This window comes from Lutra lutra, chromosome 7, assembly GCF_902655055.1.
Source record: "Lutra lutra chromosome 7, mLutLut1.2, whole genome shotgun sequence".
NCBI lineage: Eukaryota > Metazoa > Chordata > Mammalia > Carnivora > Mustelidae > Lutra > Lutra lutra.
Genome location: NC_062284.1, coordinates 28,043,848 through 28,057,404, shown reverse-complemented (window position 1 = coordinate 28,057,404; position 13,557 = coordinate 28,043,848). Strand labels below are relative to the sequence as shown.

The window sequence follows — 13,557 nt, the reverse complement described above, 5'->3', positions numbered from 1 at the left end:
GCAGACAGCATGATGTGGGGCTCAATCCCAGGATGCTGGGATCATGACCTGAGCTGAAGGCAGAGGCTTTAACCCACTGAGCCACCCAGGCTCCCCTGTCCTGGCTTTTTATCTCTTTTTCTATTTTCAATGATAGCCTAGCTGGATATAGTATTCTTGGCTGCATGTTTTTCTCATTTAGTGCTCTGTATATATCATGCCAGTTCTTTCTGGCCTGTTAGGTCTTTGTGGATAAATCTGCTGCCAATCTAATATTTTTACCATTGTATGTTACAGACTTCTTGTCCAGACTGCTTTTAGGATTTCCTCTTTCTCACTAATACTTGTAAATTTTACTACTAGATGAAAGGGTGTAGACCAATTCTTATTGATTTTCAGGGGGGTTCTCTGCACCTTCTGGATTTTGATTTTTGTTCCCTTAGCCATATTAGGGAAATTCTCTGCAATAATTCTCTAATATTCCTTCTGCTCCCCTCCCTCTCTCTTCTTCTTCTGGAATCCCAATTATTCTTATGTTGTTTCATCTTATGGTATCACTTATCTCTCGAATTCTCCCCTCATGGCTTAGTAGTTGTTTGTCTTCCTTTTGCTCAGCTTCTTTATTCTCTGTCATTTGGTCTTCCATGTCATTAATTCTCTCTTCTGCCTCATTTATCCTAGTAGTAAGAGCCTCCATTTTTTATTGCAACTCATTAATAGCTTTTTTTAATTTCACTTGGTTAGATTTTAGTTCTTTTATTTCTCCAGAAAGGGCTTTTATTTCTCCAGACAGGGTTTCTCTAATATCTTCTATGCCCTTTTTGAGCCCAGCTAGCACCTTGAGAATTGTCATTCTGAACTCTAAATCTGACATATTATCAATGTCCGTATTGATTAGGTCCCTAGCCTTTGGTACTGCCTCTTGTTCTTTTTTTTTTTTTTTTTTTGTGGCGAGTTTTTCTGCTTTGTCATTTTATCCAGATAAGAATATATGGAGTGAATAAAACACTAAAAGGGTGGCAAAGACCCCAGGAAAATGTGCCTTAACTAAATCAGAAGAGACCCCAAATTGTGGGGGGAAGAAAGGGGGTAAAAAGAAGTTCAGAAAAAAATTAAAGGAAAAGGAAAAAATATTAAAAAAAGAAAATATATATATTAGACTGGTGAATAGAACAGTCACCCACTTAATTTTGAGAGTATTTTGGTCTCTTAGAAGAAACTACCCCCCAAAATTTTAAAGAATGAAAAAATATGTATATACACATATATACACACAAAATAAGGGTAAACATGATGAAGGGATGGAATATGACTGTAAAGATGAAAAGTTTTTTTTTTTTTAATTTCTAAAAAAGGAGTTGATAAGATAAGTTGGTTGGGAGAATAAAGAAAAAGAAAGTGGAGGGAATTTGCTCAGGCTGGAGTCTAGAACAAAGTCCTGTGCTGGATTTAGGGTATATTTTGATCTATTAGAAGAAGTTGTATCCCAGATTTTTTAAGAAGAAAAAAAACCCTATGTGCATACAAAAAATAAAGTTAGGTACAATGAAGGATAAAATATGACTATAATAATGGAGGTTCAAAAAAGATTTTTTTTTTTAATGAAAGGAATTGCTTTCTTCTTTTAGGGGAGTCACAGCTTTGGGAATTATTCTGCATGGTCTTCTTAGTTCTACAAATAAAGATAACTTTGTGAGGCAACGCCACCTGGTGGAGTTTCTATCTATGACTCACCAAGAAGCAGATCCACTTTGGTTCAGTAACAATTTCAAATTTAGATTACAAAGCTATAGTAATTAAAGTAATATGACACTGGCATTACATAGCAAACAAACTGAGGGTTTTTTGGGGGGGGGGGTACATGGGGGTGGGTGAGCCCAGTGGTGGGTATTAAGGAGGGCATGCATTGTATGGTGCACTGGATGTGGTGCATAACAATGAATCTTGCAACACTGAAAAAATAAAATAAAATTTTAAAAATAAATAAATAAATAAATAAATAAATAAATAATAATAAAACAGACATGTGTAAAGATGGAACAGAACAGAAAGCCCAGAATTAAACCCTTGTATATAAATCAACTAATCTTTGAAAAGGGAGACAAGAACACCGGGAAAAGGACAGTATCACCAACAAATGGTACTGGGAAAACTGGTTAGCTATTTTAATTTTTGGAAGAATCTCCATACCTGTTTCCATAGTTTACATTTTCACCAAGAGTAAGCAAGAATTCCTCTTCTCCATATCTTTGCCAACACTTGCTTAGCCATTCTAACATGTTTGAAGTGAGATCTCATTGTGTCTTTGATCTGCATTTCCCTGATGACTAGTGAGAGTGAGTCTCTTTTTATGTACCTGTTGGACATTGTATGTCTTCCTTGGAAAAACACCTATTAAATTTTTCTAGTTGTAATCAGTTTGTTTTATTTTGTTGCTATTAAAATTATATGAGTTATTTATATACTTTGGTTATTATTCCTAATCAGAAGATGGTTTATTAATATACTCACCCATTCCATATGTTGCCTGTGCAGTTTGCTAATTATTTTATTTAGCTGTGCAGAAGGTGTTTAGATGGATATACACTTGCTTATTTATGCTTTCATTGTCTGTCTTTTGGAGGTCATATGAAAAATTCATCACCATGGCCATTGTCAAGGAGCATGTGTCCTATGATTTCCTTCAAGAGTTTTACTATTTCAAGACATACATTTAAGTCTTTAATCCATTTTTATTTCATTTTTGGGAGCGATGTAAGTGACCAACCCAATTTCTCTTGCATATGATGTCCAGTTTTCCCAACATTATTTATCAAAGAGATTATCCTTTCTCCATAGAGTCTTCTTGGTTGCCTGATGCAATATTAGTAGATGATATAGGTGTGAGTAAAGGTATGGGTTATTGATTCTGTTCTATTAGTCTATACATGTGTTTTAGGTGCACACCCTACTGTTGTAATTGCCATAGCTATGTAATATAGTTTGAAATCAGGACTCTGATGTCTCCAGATTAGTTCCTTATTGGGTCTGCTTTAGTTGTTAGAATCTTTTGTAGTTCCATACCAAATTAAGGATTATTTGTTCTGTATCTTTGAACAATCCCATTGGATTTAAATAGGGAAGATATTGAATCTGCAGATTGCCTTGGGATTATGAACATTTTAACAATATTAACTCTTCCAACCCACTGCGATGTGTCTCCATTTGTTTGCATGATCAACCATTTTTTCATCAATATCTGATAGTTTCTATTGTATAGTTCTTTCACTTCTTTGCTTAGATTTACCCTAAGTATTTTATACTTCTTAATGTTATTTTAATGCGAATGTTCTCATCTTATTTTTCAGAAGAATGATATTAAATAAAAACAAATAAAATAGTGACTAAGATGTAAATAGAGAGGTCAATGACACTGAGAGTTTGGTTTTTAAAAAACATAGACAAAACTGATAAACATTTGTATACATTCACCCATAAATGATGAGAAAAGATTCAAGGAAATAATATTAGAAATGAAAGAGGAAACATGACAACTGATACCACAGGAATACAACAGATCACCAAGAGATCACCATAAATCACTATAAGCCAACAAATTGGAATACATAGAATTAATAGATAAACTGCTAGAGACATACAAACACTTAGACCAGCTCATGAAAAAATAAAATCTTAGCAGACCAATACTGGTTGAGTTTCCCAATCAAAATCCCAAAATTCATAGGCAATCACAAAAGAACACAAATAATCAAAACAGTCTTGAGAAAGGAAAAGTGAAGGCATCACACTTTCTAATTTCAAACTATACCATAAAGTTTAGTAATCAAAAAAGTATGGTATTAGCATCAACACAGACATAGAAACCAGTTAAGAAGATATACAAATGGCCAACAGACACGTGAGAAAATGCTCAACATCACTCAGCATCAGGGAAATACAAATCAAGACCACAATGAGGGACAGGAGGAAAGATGGCAGAAGAGTAGGGGGCCTTAATTTTGTCTGGTCCCTGGAATTTGCCTAGATAGCTGTCAAAGCACTCTGAATACCTGTGAACTCAACCTGAGATAAAAAGAAAAGAATTGCTTCAATTCTACAAATAGAAAAGCAGCCACTTTTTGCAAGGTAGGAGGTGTGGAGAAGTGAATCTGGGGGGATATATTGGAAGATAAACCGAATAGGGAGAGAGCCTCCATAAGCTGGCTATCAGAAAGTGAATAGCAGCAAAGGCCAAAACCAGAATGTGTAGGTCTTCTCCATTGAGGGATGTCTCTGCCTGAAAGGTGCTCAGGTGGCAAAGCAGAGAAGAATCCTAGTTGGGCCAGTGTAGTTTCAGGATCACCAGGGTCACAGAAATTTACAATTTTGGATCTACTGTCCTCAAACAAACAGATCAAAATAGACCTAGGACCTCATGTACCACCCTGTTCTGTCCACCTGGTTGAATATATTCTCTTTTTCTCCTTTTTTCATTTCTGATCTCATTAGATTTTTCTAGTGTCTGTTCTGCTGGGCTCATGGTTGATATTTTTGTATTTTGTTCTTGCATTCATCTTTTCATGTCTGGACAAAATGACAAAACTAGATAAAAAATCACAGAAAAAAGAACAAGAGACATTACTAACTGCCAGAGACTTAAATATGAATACTAGTAAAGTGTCAGAGAAAGAATTCAGAATAACAATTATAAAGATACTAGCTGGGCTTGAAAAAAGCACAGAACACACTAGCGAATCCTTTCTGGGTAATAAAAGAACTAAGACCTAATCAGGTAGAAATCAAAAGGCTATTAATGAGATGCAATACAAAACAGAGGATCTTACTGCTAGGATAAATGAAGCAGAAGAAAGAATTGGTGACATAAAAGATAAAATTATGGAGAATAAAACACTGAGAAAAAGAGTGATGAACCATTACTGGATCACAAGGGGAGGATTCAAGAGATCAGTAATACCATATAGCAAAACAATAGAATAATTGAGGTCTTGGAAGAAGAGGAAAGGGGGGTGGCAGAAGATATATTTGGGAAAATTATAGCAAAGAAGTTACCTAATCTGAGGAAGAAAATAGGTATTCATATCCAGGAGGTGCAGAGAAGTGCCCTACAATCCCACACCCTGACATATAATAATGATGCTTACAAATTTCAAAGACAAAGAGAAAATCCTGAAAGCAGATCAAGACAAGAGGTTCTTAACCTACAGGGTTAGAAATATAAGGCTGGCAGCAGACCTTCCCACAGAGACCTGGCAGTCTAGAAAAGACTGACATGATATATTCAGGGTGCTGAATGAGAAAAATATGCAGCCAAGATTACTTTATCCACCAAGGCTGTCATTCAGAACAGAATGAGAGATAAAGAGCATTCAGAACAAACAGAAAATAGAAGAATTTGTGATAACAAAGCAGTTGTAAAAGAAATATTAAAGGGAATCCTGTAAACAAAGAGAGACCCCCAAAGTAACATAGACCAGAAAGGAACACAGACAATATATGGAAACAATGACCTCTAGGTAATACAATGGCACTAAATTCATATCTTTCAATAGGTACTCTGCATATAAATTGGCTGGATGCTCCAACCAAAACACACAGGATATCAGACTGGATAAAAAAGCAAGACCCATCCATATGCTGTCTACAGTAGAGTCATTGTAGACCTAAAGACACTTCCAGACTGAATGTGGGAGGGTGGGGGAACATCTATCATGTTAATGGATACCAACTGAAAGTTGGGGTAGCAATCTTTATCACATAAATTAGATTTTAAACCAAAAAAAGCAATGAGAGATGAATAGGGACATTACATCATACTTCAAGGGTCTATCAGACAAGATCTAACAATTTTAAGTGTTTTGCACCTAATTTGGGAGCAACCAATTATGTAAACAAATTAATAACAAAATTAAGGAAACACACTGCTAATAATACAATAATTATAGGGGCCTTTAAAACCCCACTCACAGCAATGGACAGATAATGGGAGCAGAAGATCAAGAAAGGAAACAAGAACCAGATGGACCTACACAGATATATTCAGAACATTTCATCCAAAAGGAACAGATTACACATTCTTCCCGAGTGCAAATGGAATATTCTCCAGAACAGATTACATCCTGGCTCACAAATCAGGTCTCAACCAGTAGAAAAAGATTAAGATTATTCCCTGCAGATTTGAAGATCACAGTGCTTTGAAACTTGACCTCAATCACAAGAGGAAATTGGGAAGGAACTCAAATACTTGGAAGTTAACAAGCATCCTACTACAGAATGAATGGTCAACAAGGAAATTAAAGACAAATTTTAAAAATTAGTGGAAACAAATGCAAATGAAGACACAACTGTTCCAAACCTTTGGGTTCTGGCATAAGAGTGAATTACAGAACATTACAAAACTTTCTCAAAAAATTAGAAACACCTTGGGGCACCTAGGTGGCTCAGTGGGATAAAGCCTCTGCCTTCAGTTCAGGTCATGATCCCAGAGTTCTGGAATTGAGACCCACATCAGGCTCTCTGCTCAGCAGGGAGCCTGCTTCCTCCTCTCTCTCTGCCTGCTGCTCTACTTACTTGTGATCTCCATCTGTCAAATAAATAAATAAAATCTTTAAAAAAAAGATCTCCTACTATTAATGTATTCATATCAATATGACTCTTTATCTTGATTAACAGTTGTCTTATGTAATTGGCTGCTCCCATATTAGGGCATAAATATTTACTATTGTTAGATCTTCTTGGTGGATAGACCCTTTAAGAACGATATAGTGTCCTTCTGTATCTCTGACTACAGCCTTTAGTTTAAAATCTATATCTGATATGAGAATCACTACCCCAGCCTTCTTTTGAGGCCCATTGGCATGAAAGATGCTTCTACATCGCTTCATTTTCAGTTTGGATGTATCCTTAGGTTCAAATGGGTCTCCTGTAGACAACATATGGATGCATCCTGTCATTCTATCCAATCTGCAACCCTGTGCCATTTTATGGGCGCATTTAGGCCATTCACTTTGAGAGTGATTATTGAGAGATAGGTTTGTATTGACATTGTGTTACCTGTGAAGTTTTGTTTCTATAGATTGTCTCCATAAATTTCCAGGAAATCAAAGGAGAACTTAAGCAATTCATGGAAACCAATGAGAATGAAAACACTGTGGTCTAAAACCTATGGGATAAAGCAAAGGTGGTCCTAAGGGGGAAATACATAGCCATCCAAGCCTTCCTCAAAAAATTGAAAAATCCAGAATACACCAGCTGTCTTCACACCTTAAAGAACTGGAGAATCAACAACAAATTAAGCCAAATCCACACACAAGAAGGGAAACAATCAAGATTAGAGCAGAGACCAATGAGATAGAAACTAGAGATACAGTAGAATGCATTAATGAAACTAGAAGCTGGTTTTTTGAAAGAATCAATAAGATTGATAAACAATTGGCCAAACTAATCCAAAAGAAAAAAGAGAAGTTCCAAATTAATAAAATTATGAATGAAAAGGGAGAGATCACAACTAACACCAAGGAAATAGAAACAATCATCAGAAGTTAGTATCAACAGTTATATGCCAATAAGTTAAGCAACCTAGATGAAATGGATGCATTCCTGGAAAACTATAAGCTTCCAAAACTGAATCAGAAAGAAATGGACAACCTGAATAGACCAATATCTGGTAACAAGATTGAAGCAGTGATCAAAAATCTCCCAAAAAACAAGAGCCCAGGACCTGACGGATTCCCTGAGGAATTCTACCAAACTTTCAAGGAAGAAATAATACCTATTCTCCTAAAGCTGTTTCAAACAATTGAAGCAGAAGGAAAACTTCCAGACTCTTCTTATGAAGCCAGCATTACCCTGACCCCCAATCTAGGCAAAGACCCCCATCCAAAAAGAGAATTTAAGATCAATATTCGTGATGAATGTGGATGCTAAGATTCTCAACAAGATCCTAGCTAATAAGATCCAACAGTACATTAAAAAGATTATCCACCATGACCAGGTGGGATTTATCCCTGGGTTTCAAGGGTGGTTCAACATTCACTAATCAATCAATGTGATAGAACAAATCAATAAGAGAAAAGAATTACATGGCCCTCTCAATTGATGCAGAAAAAGCATTTGACAAAATCCAGCATCCATTCCTGATTAAAACTCTTCAAAGTATAGGGATAGAGGGAACATTCCTGAACTTCATAAAATCTATCTATGAGAAACCCACAGCAAATATCATCCTCAATGGGGAAAAAACTGACAGCCTTCCCTTTGAGATCAGGAACACGACAAGGATGCCCTCTCTCACCACTCTTGTTCAACATAGTATTAGAAGTCCTAGCAACAGTGATCAGACAACAAAGAGAAATAAAAGCTATTCAAATTGGCAATGAAGAAGTCAAATTCTCTCTCTTCGCAGATGACACGATACTTTATATGGAAAACCCAAAAGACTCCACCCCCAATCTACTAGAACTTATTCAGCAATTCAGTAATGTGGCAGGATACAAAATCAATGTACAGAAATCAATTGTTTTCTTATACACTAACAATGAAAAATACAGAAAGGGAAATTAGAGAATCAATTCCATTTACTATAGCACTAAGAACCATAAGATACCTGGGAATAAACCTAACCAAAGAGGTAAAGGATCTGTACTCGAGGAACTACAGAACACTTATGGAAGAAATTGAAGAAGACACAAAAAGATGGAAGGCCCATTCCATGCTCATGGATTGGAAGAATAAACATTGTTAAAATGTCTATACTGCCTAGAGCAATCTCTGCTTTCAATACCATTCTAATCAAAATTCCACTGGTATTTTTCAAAGAGCTGGAGCAAACAATCCTAAAATTTGTATGGAATCAGAAGATACCCTGAATTGCTAAGGAAATGTTGAAAAAGAAAAACAAAACAGGGTCATCATGTTGCCTGATTTCAAGCTTTACTACAAAGCCGTGATCACCAAGACAGCATGGTACTGGCATAAAAACAGACACATAGACCAGGGGAACAGAGTAGAGAGCCCAGATATGGACCCTCAACTCTATGGTCAAATAATCAACAAAGCAGGAAAAAATATACAGTGGAAAAAAGATAGTCTCTTCAATAAATGGTGCTGAGAAAATTGGACAGCTATGCGTAGAAGAATGAAACTCGACCATTCTCTTGCACCTTACACAAAGATCAACTCTAAATGGATAAAGGATCTCAACACGAGTCAGGAATCCATCAGAATCCTAAAGGAAAACATAGGCAGTAACCTCTTCGACATCGGCCACTGCAACTTCTTTCAAGATATGTCTCCAAAGGCAAAGGAAAGAAAAGTGAAAATGAATTTTTGGGATTTCATCAAATTCAAAAGCTTCTGCACAGCAAAGGAAACAGTCAACAAAACAAAGAGGCAACCCACAGAATGGGAGAACATATTCGCAAATGACAATACAAAGGGCTGATATCCAGGATCTATAAAGAACTGCTCAAACTCAACACACACAAAACAGATAATCATGTCAAAAAATGGGCAGAAGACATGAACAGACACTTCTCCAATGAAGACATACAAATGGCTATCAGACACATGAAAAAATGGTCATCATCACTAGCCATCAGGAAGATTCAAATCAAAACCTCATTGAGATACCACCTTCCACAAGTTAGAATGGCCAATTAACAAGACAGTAAACAACATATGTTGGAGAGGATGTGGAGAAAGAGGAACCCTCTTACACTGTTGGTGGGAATGCAAGTTGGTGCAGCCCCTTTGGAAAACAGTGTGGAGATTCCTTAAGAAATTAAAAATAGAGCTGCTCTATGACCCTGCAATTGCACTACTGGGTATTTACCCCAAAGATACAGATGTAGCGAAAAGAAAGGCCATCTGTACCCTAATGTTCATAGCAGCAATGGCCACAGTTGCCAAACTGTGCAAAGAACCAAGATGCCCTTCCAACGGATGAATGGATAAGGAAGATGTGGTCCATAGACACTATGGAATATTCTGCCTCCATCAGAAAAGATGAATACCCAACTTTTGTATCAACATGGATGTGACTGCAAGAGATTATGCAGAGTGAAATAAGTCAAGCGGAGAGAGTCATTTATCATATGGTTTCACTTATTTGTGGAGCATAAGGAATAACATGGAGGACATGGGGAGATGGAGAGGAGAAGGGAATTGGGGGGAATTTGGAAGGGGAGATGAATCATGAGAGACTATGGACTCTGAAAAACAATCTGAGGGTTTTGGAGGGGTGGAGGATGTGAGTTGGGTGAGTTTGGTGGTGGGTATTATGGAGGGCACGTATTGCATGGAGCACTGGGTGTGGTGCATAAGCAATGAATTCTGGAACACTGAAAAGAAATTTAAAAAATAAAAAGTTATTTAAAAAAAAAAAGAAAAACTTAACAGCCACAGATACCATTTGCCAATAGGATGTACATGACTTTATTTGGCTCTTTACTCTTGATTATCAACAGAGAATCTATTAGTTTAATTGTTGAACTGGTGGAAAATTGCCTGGTTCCAAAGTGTGGCAATACTTTCCCTAAATCTTGATGGGTCTCATAACTCCATAGTTACATCTTGGAGTTTATGTGATTGTGGATGTTTCAAGTGTGCAGATGAGACAATACGTATGGAAAATTAAAGAGAATGCCCAATCTTTCAATTTGCACAAGATGCTTCTCCAGATTTGAAGTGTTAATTCTGTACCTGAAAATTAGATGCAGAAATGATGTCCATTATAGTAAATGCCATCATAGAGGTTACATGTATGCAGTAGGTGTGTAGCTCTATATTTCTTTTTGAATGATAGTCATTCAGAGTACTAGACCTTACCAGTTTCAGGCATCTGAGCAATTGTCAGGGAGGGAACTGTTTCAGATTATGGTCCTTTATGTGGCAGAAATGACAGGCTACTGTTAACACCTTCTTAATACAAAGCATTTATAAAATGCATTTTCAAGAAAGTAGATTCTTAATGGACTTGTTCACAGATTTCTAGGTTCAAGATATCTGACAAATCAACAATTACACAAATAACTCAAATAAAACAACAATATCTTAGTGCAAAATGTCATGTGTTAAGAGCTTATTTACTTAAAAGGTTACAAAGGATACAATTTCCCAGTTAAAATAATCTCAAAAATCCACATACTTAACAAAAAACCCATATACGTCATCTTTGGCACTTTCAAAAAGTTGGACAATTACCCTCAGAATCATTTTGTATTTTACTTCTATATTTTACTTCCTCTATGGTTATGCTTCCCAAAAGCTACATTTGAATCAAGTTACCCTAGATTTTTTTTAAAACTGTGTAGGAAGTTTTTTTTTTTTTTTTAAATCTGTGTAGAAAGGAAAAAAAAAAAAAAAGGCTTTATGCACACACAGGAACATCTTTAACTCTAGCCAAAAAGGCCAAAAAGGCCTTTCCCACTAGCTTGGTAGAACAGTGCCAGTTAAAGGAAGCTCTATTAAACTGCAGAGTCCAGCCAGTGAAGGACACTGTTTACTCGACTAGTCATACATCTCTGTTGATAGTTTGCAAAACCTAGGGGATGATTACCAGGCTTGTGGGTTGTGGCTGGATGGGAATGGGTTAAAAAAAAATTGAGGGGAGGATGGGGATGCCCTTGAATGATAAATCTAAACATAAGTGCAATGTGGATTTTTTCTTCATCTGTGCTAAAGCTAAATGTTTGGGATGGGAGTGAGGAATGGAATCCACTACTGTGGCCAGAGAAAATGCTGGGGAGAATTCCTTCTGAGACAGAAAAGGGATAAGGAGTAGAGTGCTCCAGAACTTGTGGGGTTTTGCCTACAGTTCTGGCCTCTAGTTTCAGTTGATAGACAAAAGGAACTCCAGGATTCCCTGAGACGGGAACCACCTTGGGTTTGAGTAGCCTCCAGAAGTCACAGGGGGTCCAACTCAGAGAAGTCAGGGACTGAGGTGCAGCTTCTATGCTGAGGTCTTCCCTTCCAGAAGTCTGGGAATGCCCCAACAACCCACCCTGCCCCAAGATTTTGGGGTGTGTCATTTGAAGGGGAGGGGGTGCCCAACATCCTTGCCAATCCCAGATAAGGGGTTGCCTCCCTGTTGGTGCCCAGCTCTGTGCCCTCACCACACACACAGCTCCTTACAGATCCACTGCCAAAGATGGTGATAAGTTGTTCTGGGGCCTGAGACTGGAAAGGGTGGGCGGGTGAGTCAGGTTCAGCCTAGCCACAGCCCCCGAGCTTCCGACCTGAGGCGGAGCCTCACTTCTACTCCCACTGCCACCCCTCAATTTCCTCAGCCCCAGTAGCCCCATGGCTGCGACCCAACAGTGGACTCTAAGCTCCGGACACTTGACACTTGCTTCTCTGATAATCGGAGGCTCCCAGCACTCCCCGTACTCCAACTGCAGCTGCCTCTTCTGACGGCCTGGGTTTCAGTCTCAGCTCCAGATCCTCCTGCTGGCCCCAGCAACTGCCAGTTCCATCTGTCCCAGCAGCCTGGGCCGTGCTATTCCCACCGTACCCCCTCCACTGGCCAACCACTGGCTGCCGCTGCCCCCATCACCATCAACAGGGTAGTGACTCTAAATTCTGCCTTGCAGGCCATTCATGGACCCTCCAAGCTGGAGTTTGGGGGCATTAGGGCTGCCCCAGTGCTCCTGTGGCTTCTGCAAGGGGTCATTGGCCCTGGAGGCCTTCCCAGCGTATGAACTGCCACCAGCTCCTGCAATGGATGGCTCCTGTCTTCTATTGTCTTATCTGCACACTTTCTAGATCTGGGCCTGGGAATGTGCATGAACTAAAACTCTCAGCAGGCAGCACAGGCTCTCTTGATGGCTTTCCAGGAATGGCCAAAGAGCTGGCAGCAGATTTTCCTCTCTCCTTCATGTTGGAGAATGTAGTGGAGGGCTCCTGGAGTCTTTGCAACATGTGCTTATTTATTACAATGGCTACTAGGAGTTGAGAGTGGAACCACTTTTGTCTCCAACTAGATGAGTGGCACTCAGGAATCTCCTAATCCTTGCAGCTCCTGGAGATACAGTTCCAACTTTGTGTACCAGTGACATCCATGAGAATCGTGGGTGTGGGCCTCGTGGGACAGTGGCCTCTTAGTAAGAGTCTTCCTGGAAGAGGCTACAGCACAGGATCTTGTTCTGAATTCCCTTCCATACCTGGAGCCTTCTCTTTGCTTGTGCAGCCTTACTCAGGGCAACACAGGGGCCTGTGTTGCCTATCCTTTTGCCCAGCTTGCTTGTCCAGTCATTCTCCAAATGGATCTTGCTGTCCTCCAGGTCTCTCTTCATCCCCATCACCTCAGCCCTTCCTAGAGACATCAGCATTGTCTTTGATGGTCCCTCTGCTTCCTGACTGGCTGCCCTGAATCCTCACCCCCAACCCATACTTCCTCTTAGAGTGAAAGCTCTGCACCTCCTTGCCTCCCTATCACTTGCTGTCTCCCTTCACCTACACTACTCAGGGCCTCTCAAAGCCGATTTTTCCTTTAGGGTGGGACTTTCTATCCCTCTGTTCTGGTCTGGCAGAGTTCAGCACTGAGGCCTCCATCATGGGGTCATCCTTCGCAGGAGTATAATG

At 38.9% G+C, this 13,557-nt stretch overlaps 1 long non-coding RNA gene across 1 annotated transcript in view; it reads left to right on the top strand.

The window, feature by feature from the left end:
* The window catches only part of LOC125104696 (uncharacterized), a 66,575-nt gene extending 63,764 nt beyond the window's left edge, over positions 1-2,811 (top strand). The window contains exon 5 of the long non-coding RNA XR_007128696.1: positions 2,603-2,811. This is a non-coding gene — a long non-coding RNA (uncharacterized LOC125104696). The remainder of the gene's footprint in view (positions 1-2,602) is intronic.
* Positions 2,812-13,557: the final 10,746 nt, after the last annotated feature.